Source organism: Salmo salar, chromosome 18, assembly GCF_965601325.2.
Source record: "Salmo salar chromosome 18, fSalSal1, whole genome shotgun sequence".
Classification (NCBI taxonomy): domain Eukaryota; kingdom Metazoa; phylum Chordata; class Actinopteri; order Salmoniformes; family Salmonidae; genus Salmo; species Salmo salar.
This window is the reverse complement of record NC_138308.1, coordinates 92,440,611-92,452,169: the sequence shown is the minus strand read 5'-3', so window position 1 is coordinate 92,452,169 and position 11,559 is coordinate 92,440,611. Positions and strand designations below refer to the sequence as shown.

Here is an 11,559-nt window from a genome sequence, read left to right as displayed (position 1 = left end):
AAATAAATTAAATAATATCAACCTGCTTTTCTGTAAAAACCTCATTCAAATCAGGTCCAACACAGCCTCAGAAGCTTCCTGTGAGTGCAGGACATTTCCTGGTGACAAAAGCCTTGTAGTGTTTCTGCTGTGAAGTCTTGGAGCCCCAAAAACCTCTGGGCTGCAGCAGATATAATGATACCCAGCTAATTGGACTTCTTGGACTGCAGCTATATCTCCTTTGGCAGGCACCATGCTCCGAAGGTCAATACATGTTACTTTTGACATGGACAATTTTCCAGATTTAGTGGACGCTTCTTCTGTTCTTCAACAACACAATTAACTAAAACCCCTTCTCGTCACCTTGATTGAATCCACCTTTCCGACTGCTTTCTTCACAGTCCTCGATATTACAAATGTATCTCCCAAATTAATCTCCTTGTCCAATAAGAAAGAAATGCATTATTGGACCAGTCTTTGTCTTCTACTACAACTTTTGCTGGTTTTGTTCCATTCTTTGATTTCAAGAACAGTCTCCATTTCCTCCTCCTTTGACCCATCTCTCAGTCTCTCACACACACACACACAGGACCTTCCTGGATCCCTGAGTAAAGAGACCATAGGAGAGGTGAGAACACACTATACGCCTTTCTTTAACTAGGCAAGTTAGATAAGAACAAATTCATACGTACAATGACAGCCTAGGAACAGTGGGTTAACTGCCTGAATGACAGATTTTTACCTTGTCAGCTCGGGGATTCGATCTTGCAACCTTTCGGTTACTAGTCCAACGATCTAACCACTAGGCTACCTGCGACAAGAGAAAGCCTATAGTATGTTAACTACGCCTAGTCTATGAGACCAGGCTGGGTATATCCGCCGCTATTCAATAGTTTGGAGCAGGTAGCCTCTCCATATGGGTGTTTTGCCTTCCCCCCACTCCGTTGGGCTTGTGTGTCCTTGTTCTAATTACTTGTGACAGTGTACCAACCTGGGCGATACTCGGTTCGGTCGACCAGTATTGCGGCGCTGAGCGTTTGTTCTAGTGGTCTTGTGACGTGTCTGTCCACCGGAACCATTCCGGTTTTAACTTTCGGGCTCGGAAACCTCGCCTACTCTGCAAGGTCGATGCACCAGGAGACTGAATGTTTCGCTCTCGCGGACTTGCAGTTCTCCCCTGAGAGTAAACTAGGTGGCGCAAGGCGCACCACGCTTCATCTCTCACAGGGCGCAGCCATCTTGCCTGGACTCTTCTGTGTTCCAAGGTAAACTAGCTATGCAAAGTAGCTAGCTAGCTAGCTCAAATGAGAAGTGACCATTTGCAGGACTAACGTTATAAGCACCCTTTCCCTTATAAGGCCTGCCAACCTGAACCCCCACGTATGAAGCAAGAAATAAACGTGGCGTGAGTTACAGCCGTGTCCTTTCACCAACAGGCAAGTCACACTCCATTCACTTCTCCTGTCCTTCGGATAGTGTACGAGACAGGCTGATACTGTAGGTCCGTAGTAATCTTTACTATTATTCAGTATTGCGCAGTGTTTACTGTAGACGTAGTATATTACACGGTTGGCTTCATTTTCCAGTATTAGGCTGGGTATATGCTTGCCACACCATGGTGAGATTACACTGTTTTCCCTTAGTTGGAAAGTCACATCTCTAATGCATTGCTGGTTTTTCCCAACTTAGTGTGTAGCTGGTTGGTTTCACTATTGTTTCTGTTGCACTCCGTATAGTAGGCTACATACAGTAACTATCCTAGTTTTTCCTTGGAAACCATTTTTTTCAGGTATATCACACTGCGGTTTTGCACAGTGTGTAACTGGGTTTACTAGTTTTCTGTTGCACTACTTTACAGTAAAACAGTAGCCATCTTAGTTTCCCAGCTCTAGTACACTGAGGGTTTTGGTGTATAGCTGTGTTTACTATAGTTATGCACTCCTTTACAGTACAGACAGTAATTATCCTAGTTAACCTTAGACACTCTCTATTACACTGCTGGTGTTACACAGTGTGTATCTGGGGTTGCCATCTTCTTCTGTTCCACTGCAGGGTGTACACACTGCCATTCTCTTCCTTCCACAGAGAGAAACTACCATTTCCCGTATGGCGTTTCGCCTGTAGAAATGCAAGGTGTCCCTGCCCACGGGCAGCGGACCGCGTCTAAGAAGGGTGGCACTGAGCAGTCATCTTGATGTGCTTGCCACCGACATTGGCAGCATCTCACAGGCCCAAAGGTCAAACTGAAAGAGGCAAGTGGAGTCCCCATGGGTACTAAATAAAGTGATGGGAAGGCTACGAACTCCAAATCCACTGCTATAGTTCTGGCTCCTCTAATGTCTCATCGTCCTTCTGGTGTTTAGACGTCTTGGTTGACTGAATGTTTTTCAAATGAGTTTAGATGAAACCCCTCATTATGGCCAAGGGCTCTTGTCTGACAAACATGTTAACCAGCCATTACAGTTGTCCACACACACCCCTCCTATTGTTGCGGCTAGTGCAATGGACACTTAATTTTCACAGACACAGGCAATATGAAAGCTTTATCAGTTATTCTTTGTTTACTATGGTGAGAGAGCTCTGGGCTAGGGCATATCCGAATAGACTCTCACATTGCATGGTGGACACTGTTTCTACAGCATTTTTGCCTGGCTGGCCGGCCTTTGCCTTTTGCTCCGGTGGTGCATTCTACTGGAGGAGTAACTGTCTTACCTGGACGATGGGCTGGTCTGTGCCCCACCCAGGGAACAGGCCACAACGGACATGAGGACCCTTTTGAACCACATTATAGTTCTGGGCCTCACCTGCTAACACAGGACTGGTAAAGGCCGACAGGCAGATCTAGGGTCAGATTATCCTGCCCCATTTCATAGATTGACTTGCATTTTTATTTATTTATAATGCACTGTCCATATATTTAGGCTGATTTTATAATTTTAGATATCTGTCTGCATCTGTACCTTGAAGTTCAAATAAACCTAAACATAAACCTGGCAAATGCTTGAAAACTATCAAACCCGGTGCTGATAAGGTAGTCAGTGGCAAATTTGTTATGCTATTTCCTGTGACACCTTTATTTAATTTCGTATGCAAACTGATCAATATCAACCGTTTCAGTTGCAGCATTGTTTTTCTATTGATATTCACAATAATAACAAAAATGTATTTATTTTTATTTATTTTTTGCAAAACCTTTTTCAAAGCAGGAAGAAGTCCGCGCCCGTGACGCACGGACGTAAGGTGCATAAAAGGCGCAGGAACCTTCCACTCCTTCCATTTCCTTCTCCGATCCAACCGAGGTAAGATCATAAAATGCCGTCTCTCTCCCACGAACATCTTTTAGCTACGCATTTGATAGGAACACATTCACTAGAATGTGAAAGATTTTAGCGAAGTGTTTTTAAAGCCATTCGTTTACTTGCATTTGCTGCCAGTAGTTAACCCGGTACTTAACTAAGGTGAGCGGAATTCGCCGAGAACTGCTAACGGTAATTTAGCTAGTCGCCACTTTGGCATTCAATTTGAGGCCATCCTTTTGTTCAACTTCTCCACAGATCTGCAAATTATGGACTTTATTTCTAGTATCAAACATGTGGTCTGATTTTTTTAATTTTTTTTTTATCATGTTCAGGCCGATATCTGGCTGTTAGCATTGCAACGTCTTTCGATGATGAGAATTTACACAGACCTGTTCTGAAAACCTGATTGTACTTTAGTATTTCTGATGAGAGACTTGCAACAACAAAAAATATTTAACCAAAAACGTGTTTCGAAATGCTGCTTTCGCAGAACACGTGTCCGCAACTAGCCAGGTCACATGAGAACCTACATGATTTAATGGATGGATAGCTACGGCGGTTGTAACTAACATTAGTGTTAACTTTTAAAATGTTCTCCTTTCAAGATGCCGACGACTCGAATGTGCTGCTCGGGTAAGCAACATATTACTTATTAAATACCTGCTTACGTGGTGGTTTTAGTTAGCTAACCACGTGTCATGTTAGCTAGTATGCTAACTTGCCAGTTAGGTGAGACGGGCCGGACCATCAGTGGTTATAAACCCAACGTTAAGCGGTCTGTGCTACGATGATGATAAAATGAACTCTCTCTTACCGAATCAGCCTTTGAAGAAGAAACTTCTTTACCAGATTCTGAGTAGCATTTGGCCCCTGATTCGACTGTCGTTGCTGCGCTAATGGCACCTTATTCTCAACAGTTTACTACTGATTAACGTTGATCTGGTCAAAAGTAGTTCACTGTATTGGAAATGAGGTTCCTTTAGCGGACGATAGCAATGTCGGGTTTTATATGCCTGCGTGTTGTCTGTTCATAAATGGGCCTTCCTAACTTTGCCCCTGATCAACAGAAATGCAGGACAGATACCAGGGAAGTCCAGAAGACTGACACGTGAGTGCATTGACTTACCGCTAGGATCATTAGATGTGTTCAGCTTGTCAGCCCTTCGCCTTAAAGGGATTCGCCAGGGCCCTTTATCTAATTCCAAGTTAATGGATACAACTTCACTGTGAAGGTTGATTTGTAAGTGAATATTCACTAGCGTTAACGCAGCTATTAAGAATATGGCCAGCTAGCATGCTAGTACACACCCGTAGACTTCCAGTCGTTATGCTAGCTTTGGTTAGCATTGGCTTGCAAAACTACATGTAACTTACCTTAGTTTGACTCTGACATAACATATGTATCCATGACTTTATCTGTCTGGGGAAGTAGATACAGGTCCTCTGCCCTAAATCCCTGAGTGTCTCTGTGCACTTGGAAAACTGTCTTACAACTAAATAGGGAAGTGGACTTTCAGGATTTGTTAAGTGACTCACAAGTGACTGGCTGTAAATGATGATCCTCAATGACAAGCATATATCTGATTTTTGGTGATGCTAACTTTGATCTGATGGCCTCTTGTCCTGTGTTCCAAAGCCTCTTGTAATATACAGACTAAGTCACTAACATGGATGTGTTCTTTGCTCAGGTCTGCATTACTTGTGACATGACTTCCTGACTTGAAGGGATCTGAACAGAATCCCCACTTGGAGTTCCATTCTGGAATAGGAATGTGTGAGTTCCATTTGTGTTTATTCACTGGTGTTCAGGACTGTTCCAATGGCACCAGATTTCTATGTGGTCACTACTTCCGGGCTTTATATGATGATCCATTGACAAGCATATGTCTGATATTTTGTGAAGCTACTGTTTGATCTGATGGGCTCTATTCAAGAACCTTCTATCTTCTCATAGAAGCCAAACTATAACTAACATTATTTTGTGATTCCTTCTCTAGAATACCTGATTCCAGACCACGAGACTGATGCACTTTCTGAAAATCCAGGTTAGTGAAATGTTAACACACTGGCTTTATTTGGAAAAGTACCCCACTTCCCTTTATAGTGCACTACCATAAACCAGGAGCCGTGTACTATAAAAGAGTAGGGTGTGACTTTGTATGCAGGCACTTTCACTATACTCTTTTGCCTGTCCAACTATACAAGATGGCTACTGGGACATGCTACAGTCCCAATGATGTTAAACTTAGCTCACTTTGAACCGATGTGAAACGACATGAACTACTGAGTGACTGTAGCTAATGCAGCAGTTGTATGTTTAAATGTTCTTTACAGCTAAACACTAACTTCCTTTCTCATTTTAACAGACTTGGGGATGACGTTTCCTAAAGGGACTAACACTACCTTCACTGGTGAGTTCTTCCAACAAAGATCAAACTGGGTTCCCCACTATGGGTAGGATTGGTCTTCCACCAGTATACATGTTGGTGGAATCCCAAATGGCACCCTATTCCTTGTGAACTGCTCCTGAGTGGCGCAGGGGTCTAGGGCACATCCGGCTGTGTTTGGGAGTACCATCGGGCGGCTCACATCTGAGCACGGACAGTCTGTCTCCTCAATAAGTAGTCCACTGCATAGGGACTGGGGTGCCATGTGGGTTGAGTGACAGAACTCTGTGGAACCAGTCACTTGATGCTACAGTCCCAATGATGTTAAACTTAGCTCACTTTGAACCGATGTGAAACTACATGAACTACTGAGTGACTGTATATAATGCAGCAGTTAGTCATCGACTTCTCAATCAACACACTAATAAAATGTTTGCCTTTCGTTCTCCAAGGTTTGAGGGCTGTGGTCGGTGGAATTGCAGCGTGGACTCACACATACTGGTAAGATGTCGTCCTGAAACTGTTCCAAATGGTGCCAGAGCTTTAAGTGCCCTAGTCAGAAGTAGTGCACTAGAAAGGGAGGTCTTTCCCAGAACAACAATAGTTCTCTGCAACCACATGATAAACCTTTTTGTAATCTCGTTCTTCTGAATTCCTCTTGATGAATAATAACCTGACACCCTGCTGAGTAAAGAACCCTCCCTTGACTGTCTTGTTGCAGTCTAGTTACGGAACCATTTTGTCTTACAGTTGACTGTCCTGAAACAAGATGGCTGCTCTAAGCTATGCAGGTAAGGATCCATCCAGTCTAAATGGTTATTTTAACACCAGTGCTTGTCCTGGAAGTGGTAGTTCAAACATTCAATTAAGTTTATTGTATTGATATTTGCATAGCATTGTCAACTTTTTAACTTGTATAGTTTAGCTGAACGCAACACGTTTGAGCTATCCCTCTGCTGAACATGATGAATATTCTCTTTGGAATCTCGTTCGTCTGAACTCCTGTTGAGAAAAGGAATAGCTGACTTCAGCAGAGGGCTACGTAACCCTGTCATAAAGGCTACATATGTTATGTCTAACCCCCCCCTTGTGCCTGCCTGGTATCTGGTCCCCACCCAGAGATTATCTTGAAGCTTTTGTCTTAGGTTTCCTCTGTATGTGGCTGAACAGGGAGCCGTGATGCCAACTAGACTGGTGAGTTTTGGTTAATGAGTACGTTTGGTAATTGTCATGTGAAATGAATCTAGTCATTGTATCTTAACCAGAGCCTCTGCCTTAGCCACAAGCTATAACCAGTCTAGTGTTAATACTCACTGCAAACAGGGGTGAACAGTTGCTGTTTGGTAGTCATGGTGACTCTGGCTCCTGGTGATGACACCCGCACGCGTCTTACGCCCTGCGTCGACGACAGAACCTGCAAAGGTGGACCCACTGGCGTTGCCAGGGCAGCAAGGGGACAGCTGGTTGGGGTTACCAACTGTCTGATGGGACCAGAGACTCACACAAAATGGCTGTTGGCTCTGCGTTGATCCAAAATGGCCGCCATTAGATTTAAGATAAAGAAGTAGATGCAAGATCATTCATGAAATGCTAGTAGCAGCACAAATCACTGGGGCGGATGGGCCGCTCAGAATGTAGTCAGTTTATTTATTGATGGTACTGCAATATAATATGTAGTTTAAGCAGGATATAAGTTAGGATACTGACTTGCAAATAACTACGTTCTTGTCCTGATGTAGTACAGGGCCCTTGTCATCACTCCCATATTTAGTCTCTCAGGGTGGTAGTGCTGGTCTAGGATCAGTTGTCTTTCAGATAGTTGTGTTACCTCCCCAGCTGATTGGTTACCCCTCTGATCTATCAGCCAATGAAGCAGTCTTTAATGTCCTGCTGTTCAGCATGTTTATTTAGCCTCCTCTCCTTCAGGTCCTGATGGTGGTACCAGACTGGTCACTAGAAGATGCCTGTTACTGAACTACCTCAAGGTGTGTATGATCCACTTAACTTCTGTCCTTTATAATGTAGAAGTGATGATTTCCTGTTACCGCCCCAGTCTGATGTTCAGCTGACTGATTGGTTACTGAACTGATCTCCACTACAGCAGTGTGTTCTGGGGACCCAGAGGAGTGGTGGGTCCCCAGGATTAGATAATGCTGGCTGAGACTGATCTAATGTTGGACCACTAGTTCTTACAACATCACTTAATAATCCCTCAACTCTCCTCCCCAGTTTGTCCTTGTGGGTCTGCAGTCTTCAGGAAGGTGTGTATGATTTTGTTTTGACAGCATCTTCACTCACTGACCCTCCACCTCTTGCACTTGCTACAAACTCTCTACCTTCTACCTTCTCATTAACATTACATTACTCATTAACTACAGCGCACACCCACATGGAAAATTCTGGATGTATGTGATGAACAGCGTTCACAGTTGTATGGCTTCTGTCCGGTGCTCTGTGGCTGGCATCAACCTGGGTTTCCCATCGGTCCTCCTGTGGGTTGGGCAGACACTGACAAGCCTGCTCTTTGTTCAAGGGGCAGGGGTAAGGTGGGCTGCCTGCCTGGAGGGAGGGTGTCTGGGTGGGAGGCTTGGAGCCAGTCCTTGGCCCGCTGGATGGCTACAATGACTGAACCTGGGTACTGATCTCATTTCAGAATGCTCTGCATATAGTCTGCAGTACCTAATGTACTTCTACATAATGTTTAATTGTAATCTGTTCTTTCCAGGTCCTAACTGTTCCAGCCTGGCCACTGGAGAACTGTTGCTGCACTACCTCAAGGTGTGTAGGATCAACTTTCACTTTGATCTGTTGCCTTTAACTTCTGTCCTTTATAATGTAGAAGTGATGATTTCCTGTTACCGCCCCAGTCTGATGTTCAGCTGACTGATTGGTTACTGAACTGATCTATATTCTAGAGCAGTGTTTCACAATCCTGGTTCTGGGGACCCAGATGTAAGGCTTCGTTTAGACAGACGGCTCAATGCTGATCTTTCACTAATTAGTCTTAAATAATCAGACCCTAATGTTGACTGCAGGTATTTACTAAAGTAGCTTCAATATAAACTTCAGAGAAATAATCTAAATGTTATTGGTGAAACCCTGTTTTCCAAACACCCTGGTATACCACCCAAGCCTAGTTCTACGGGGGGAAAACACTTGTTGACAGTTGGGTCCCCAGGATTAGAATACACTGCTATAGACTGATCTCATGTCTCACTACTAGTTCATACAATGTCACTTCATGCTTTCCTACTTTCTCCCTCTAGGTTTCTGCCCCCTGGTTGAGGTCCTAGTGTCTGCAGTGTTTGGAAAGGTGTGTGACTTTAGACAGCATCTTAACTCTCCTTCCACATGAAGCATTCTGGAATATTGTAAATGATGAGTCACAGTCAGCATCCAGTCAGGTGGCTATCCTGTCCTGTGCTCTGGGCTGGATGAAGGTCTGGCCTCCCATCGGTCCTCCTGTGGGTTGGGCAGACACTGACAAGCCTGCTCTTAGTGCAAGGGGCAGGGGTAAGGTGGGCTGCCTGCCTGGAGGGAGGGTGTCTGGGTGGGGGCTTGACCCCAGACCCTGGACCACTGGCTGGATGGTTGCAATGACTGAACCTACGTCTGAGATGGTTTCAGAATGCTCTGAATGTAGTCTAGTAATCTAAGATTGGGATTATTTGGTTTTAAAACTGTTGTGTCTTTTTAGATCTCGTTGGCTGCTGAAGTGTTGCTGTGCTGGTGGAGTGTGAAGGTGTGTAGTGGGAATGACTTATGGTTCCAGTATTATAATGCACTGAGTATAGAGGACATTAAGAACACATTCCTAATATTGAGTTTGCTCTCAGAACAGTAAGCTCCAGTAGCTGGATGTCCTTTGGGTGGTGGACCAGTGTTGATACACATGAGAAACTGGTGCACCTGGCACCTACCATACCTCATTCAAAGGAACTTAAATCTTTGTCTTGCCCGTTCACTCTGAGTGGTACACAATCCATGTCTTGTTTAAAATCATTTTAACCTGTCTGCATCTACACTGATTTAACAAGTGACTTCAATAAGGGCTAGCTTTCACCTGGTCTGGTTAATGTATTGTCCACTCAGTGTAAATTTGTTGTAATGGAAAAGGGGGGCAGATCAATACTAGGAAGATGTTGTTAATGTCCTGTTGAATGTTCCTCTTGGATCATCACTCTGACCCATGCAGTTTGTTAGACACTGACCTGATGAGTCATCATTACCGCCCCAGTCTGATTGGTTACGCTCTGATCAAGTCATCTCATACCTTGTGTATTAGTCCCTACAGTATCACCAGGGTTTAATTCTCACACTATTTTCCCTCTAGCTCTCCTGTTGTACACCGGCAAGCCCTCTTGCACTCCTGTTTGGTCAGCAAGGAAGTGGGACGTCTCGTTGGAACTGGGGAGAACCAGGCCAAGTCAATTCAACCCTGTGACTGTTTTGATGTATAAATAAATCTACAAATTAATGCTTGTCCTATTTTTCTTTCTTGGTGGTAGTAAATCAGACTTGGTGTATTTGGCCATTTTGAATGAACCATGTGATGTTCTGAATTCAATACTGAACAATGTGACATTTCCTGTCATCTCATATCATTATGTAGTTATTCTAGGTGGTTGTAAACATGCAGAAGTAACTTTCTATAGCCAGTGAAATGTCACCGTTAACTGACTTCAATTGTTTTAAGCCATTAATTTGTTTCTGAATGGATGTTTTACGGTATGTAACTGGGTGTATCATGGACATCAATGTGCCACCTTGTAGTCCCGAAAACCCTAAATGGGATTCATCTGGTTCGTTAAACTATTACTATGGTGGAAAGAATAGGTTTTGGGATCAGTGTTTGCTCTTTTGACCCTCGTTCCCAGACACAGATTGATAGTGCAGGAGAACACCACTGGATAGAATACCTGTATGTCTCTAGTGGTGAACTGGGATAGTGCAGCAGAACACCACTGGATAGAATACCTGTATGTCTCTAGTGGTGAACTGGGATAGTGCAGCAGAACACCACTGGATAGAATACGTGTGTCTCTAGTGGTGAACTGGGATAGTGCAGCAGAACACCACTGGATAGAATACCTGTTTGTCTCTAGTGGTGAACTGGGGTAGTGCAGCAGAATGCAAAAGTCCTATATCACTCAGATGGATGGTATTTTCTGTGGCATTAAAAAGGTCTTAGTCTGGCATTGGACATGGTGCCTAATAACCTTTCACCTGACTGGTGCATGCTTTCCTTACAAGAAAATTACACCCAAATACGGTGTTTGCAAAATGCATCAAATGGGGATTTCTGTATTTTGAAAGTGACATATCTTGAAGTTGATTGCTGACAAGCAAAACATTTTGGGACTATGTCACAATGGACTAATGAAACAAATACCAAAATATGGTTTTTGGATGGAGTTTTCCTTCAACTGGTTTCTAGAACTCCCTGGAAAACTGTATTTTATGGTATTATTCTGTAGTGATGAAATTAAAACCTTTTCAAGACATGAAGTCAAACCGTTACACACCAACACTAACCATGGTGGGGTGACTGAATTTAATATACAGTTACACACCAACACTAACCATGGTGGTGTGACTGAATTTAATATAGTTACACACCAACACTAACCATGGTGGTGTGACTGAATTTAATATACAGTTATACACCAACACTAACCATGGTGGGGTGACAATTTAATATACAGTTATACACCAACACTAACCATGGTGGGGTGACTGAATTTAATATACAGTGATACACCAACACTAACCATGGTGGGGTGACTGAATTTAATATACAGTTATACACCAACACTAACCATGGTGGGGTGACTGAATTTAGCAGTTATACACCAACACTAACCATGGTGGGGTGACTGAATTTAATATACAGT

The 11,559-nt window shown here is 43.5% G+C and overlaps 1 long non-coding RNA gene and 5 other non-coding genes across 12 annotated transcripts; all 6 read left to right on the top strand.

The window, feature by feature from the left end:
- Positions 1 to 2,682: 2,682 nt before the first annotated feature.
- LOC145861791 (uncharacterized) lies at positions 2,683 to 10,142 on the top strand. 7 transcript variants are annotated; one of them, XR_014381463.1, is made up of 16 exons: positions 2,683 to 2,800; positions 3,183 to 3,278; positions 3,884 to 3,911; positions 4,346 to 4,386; positions 4,967 to 5,052; positions 5,276 to 5,323; positions 5,645 to 5,689; positions 6,118 to 6,166; positions 6,416 to 6,456; positions 6,811 to 6,859; positions 7,592 to 7,650; positions 7,895 to 7,926; positions 8,391 to 8,443; positions 8,932 to 8,978; positions 9,363 to 9,407; positions 9,999 to 10,142. It is a non-coding gene; the product is annotated as an uncharacterized LOC145861791 (long non-coding RNA). The 7 variants fall into 7 exon arrangements; XR_014381458.1 differs by lacking the exons at positions 2,683 to 2,800; positions 3,183 to 3,278 and having other exon boundaries at positions 3,651 to 3,911; positions 8,407 to 8,443; XR_014381461.1 differs by lacking the exons at positions 2,683 to 2,800; positions 3,183 to 3,278 and having other exon boundaries at positions 3,651 to 3,911.
- LOC123728822 (small nucleolar RNA SNORD29) lies at positions 5,507 to 5,570 on the top strand. The gene has a single exon (XR_006760594.1). It is a non-coding gene; the product is annotated as a small nucleolar RNA SNORD29 (small nucleolar RNA).
- LOC145861857 (small nucleolar RNA SNORD30) lies at positions 6,624 to 6,695 on the top strand. The gene has a single exon (XR_014381543.1). It is a non-coding gene; the product is annotated as a small nucleolar RNA SNORD30 (small nucleolar RNA).
- On the top strand, positions 7,029 to 7,155 carry LOC123728848 (small nucleolar RNA SNORD22). Its single transcript, XR_006760620.1, has one exon. It is a non-coding gene; the product is annotated as a small nucleolar RNA SNORD22 (small nucleolar RNA).
- LOC123728844 (small nucleolar RNA SNORD31) lies at positions 7,686 to 7,755 on the top strand. Its single transcript, XR_006760616.1, has one exon. It is a non-coding gene; the product is annotated as a small nucleolar RNA SNORD31 (small nucleolar RNA).
- On the top strand, positions 8,500 to 8,569 carry LOC123728845 (small nucleolar RNA SNORD31). Its single transcript, XR_006760617.2, has one exon. It is a non-coding gene; the product is annotated as a small nucleolar RNA SNORD31 (small nucleolar RNA).
- Positions 10,143 to 11,559: the final 1,417 nt, after the last annotated feature.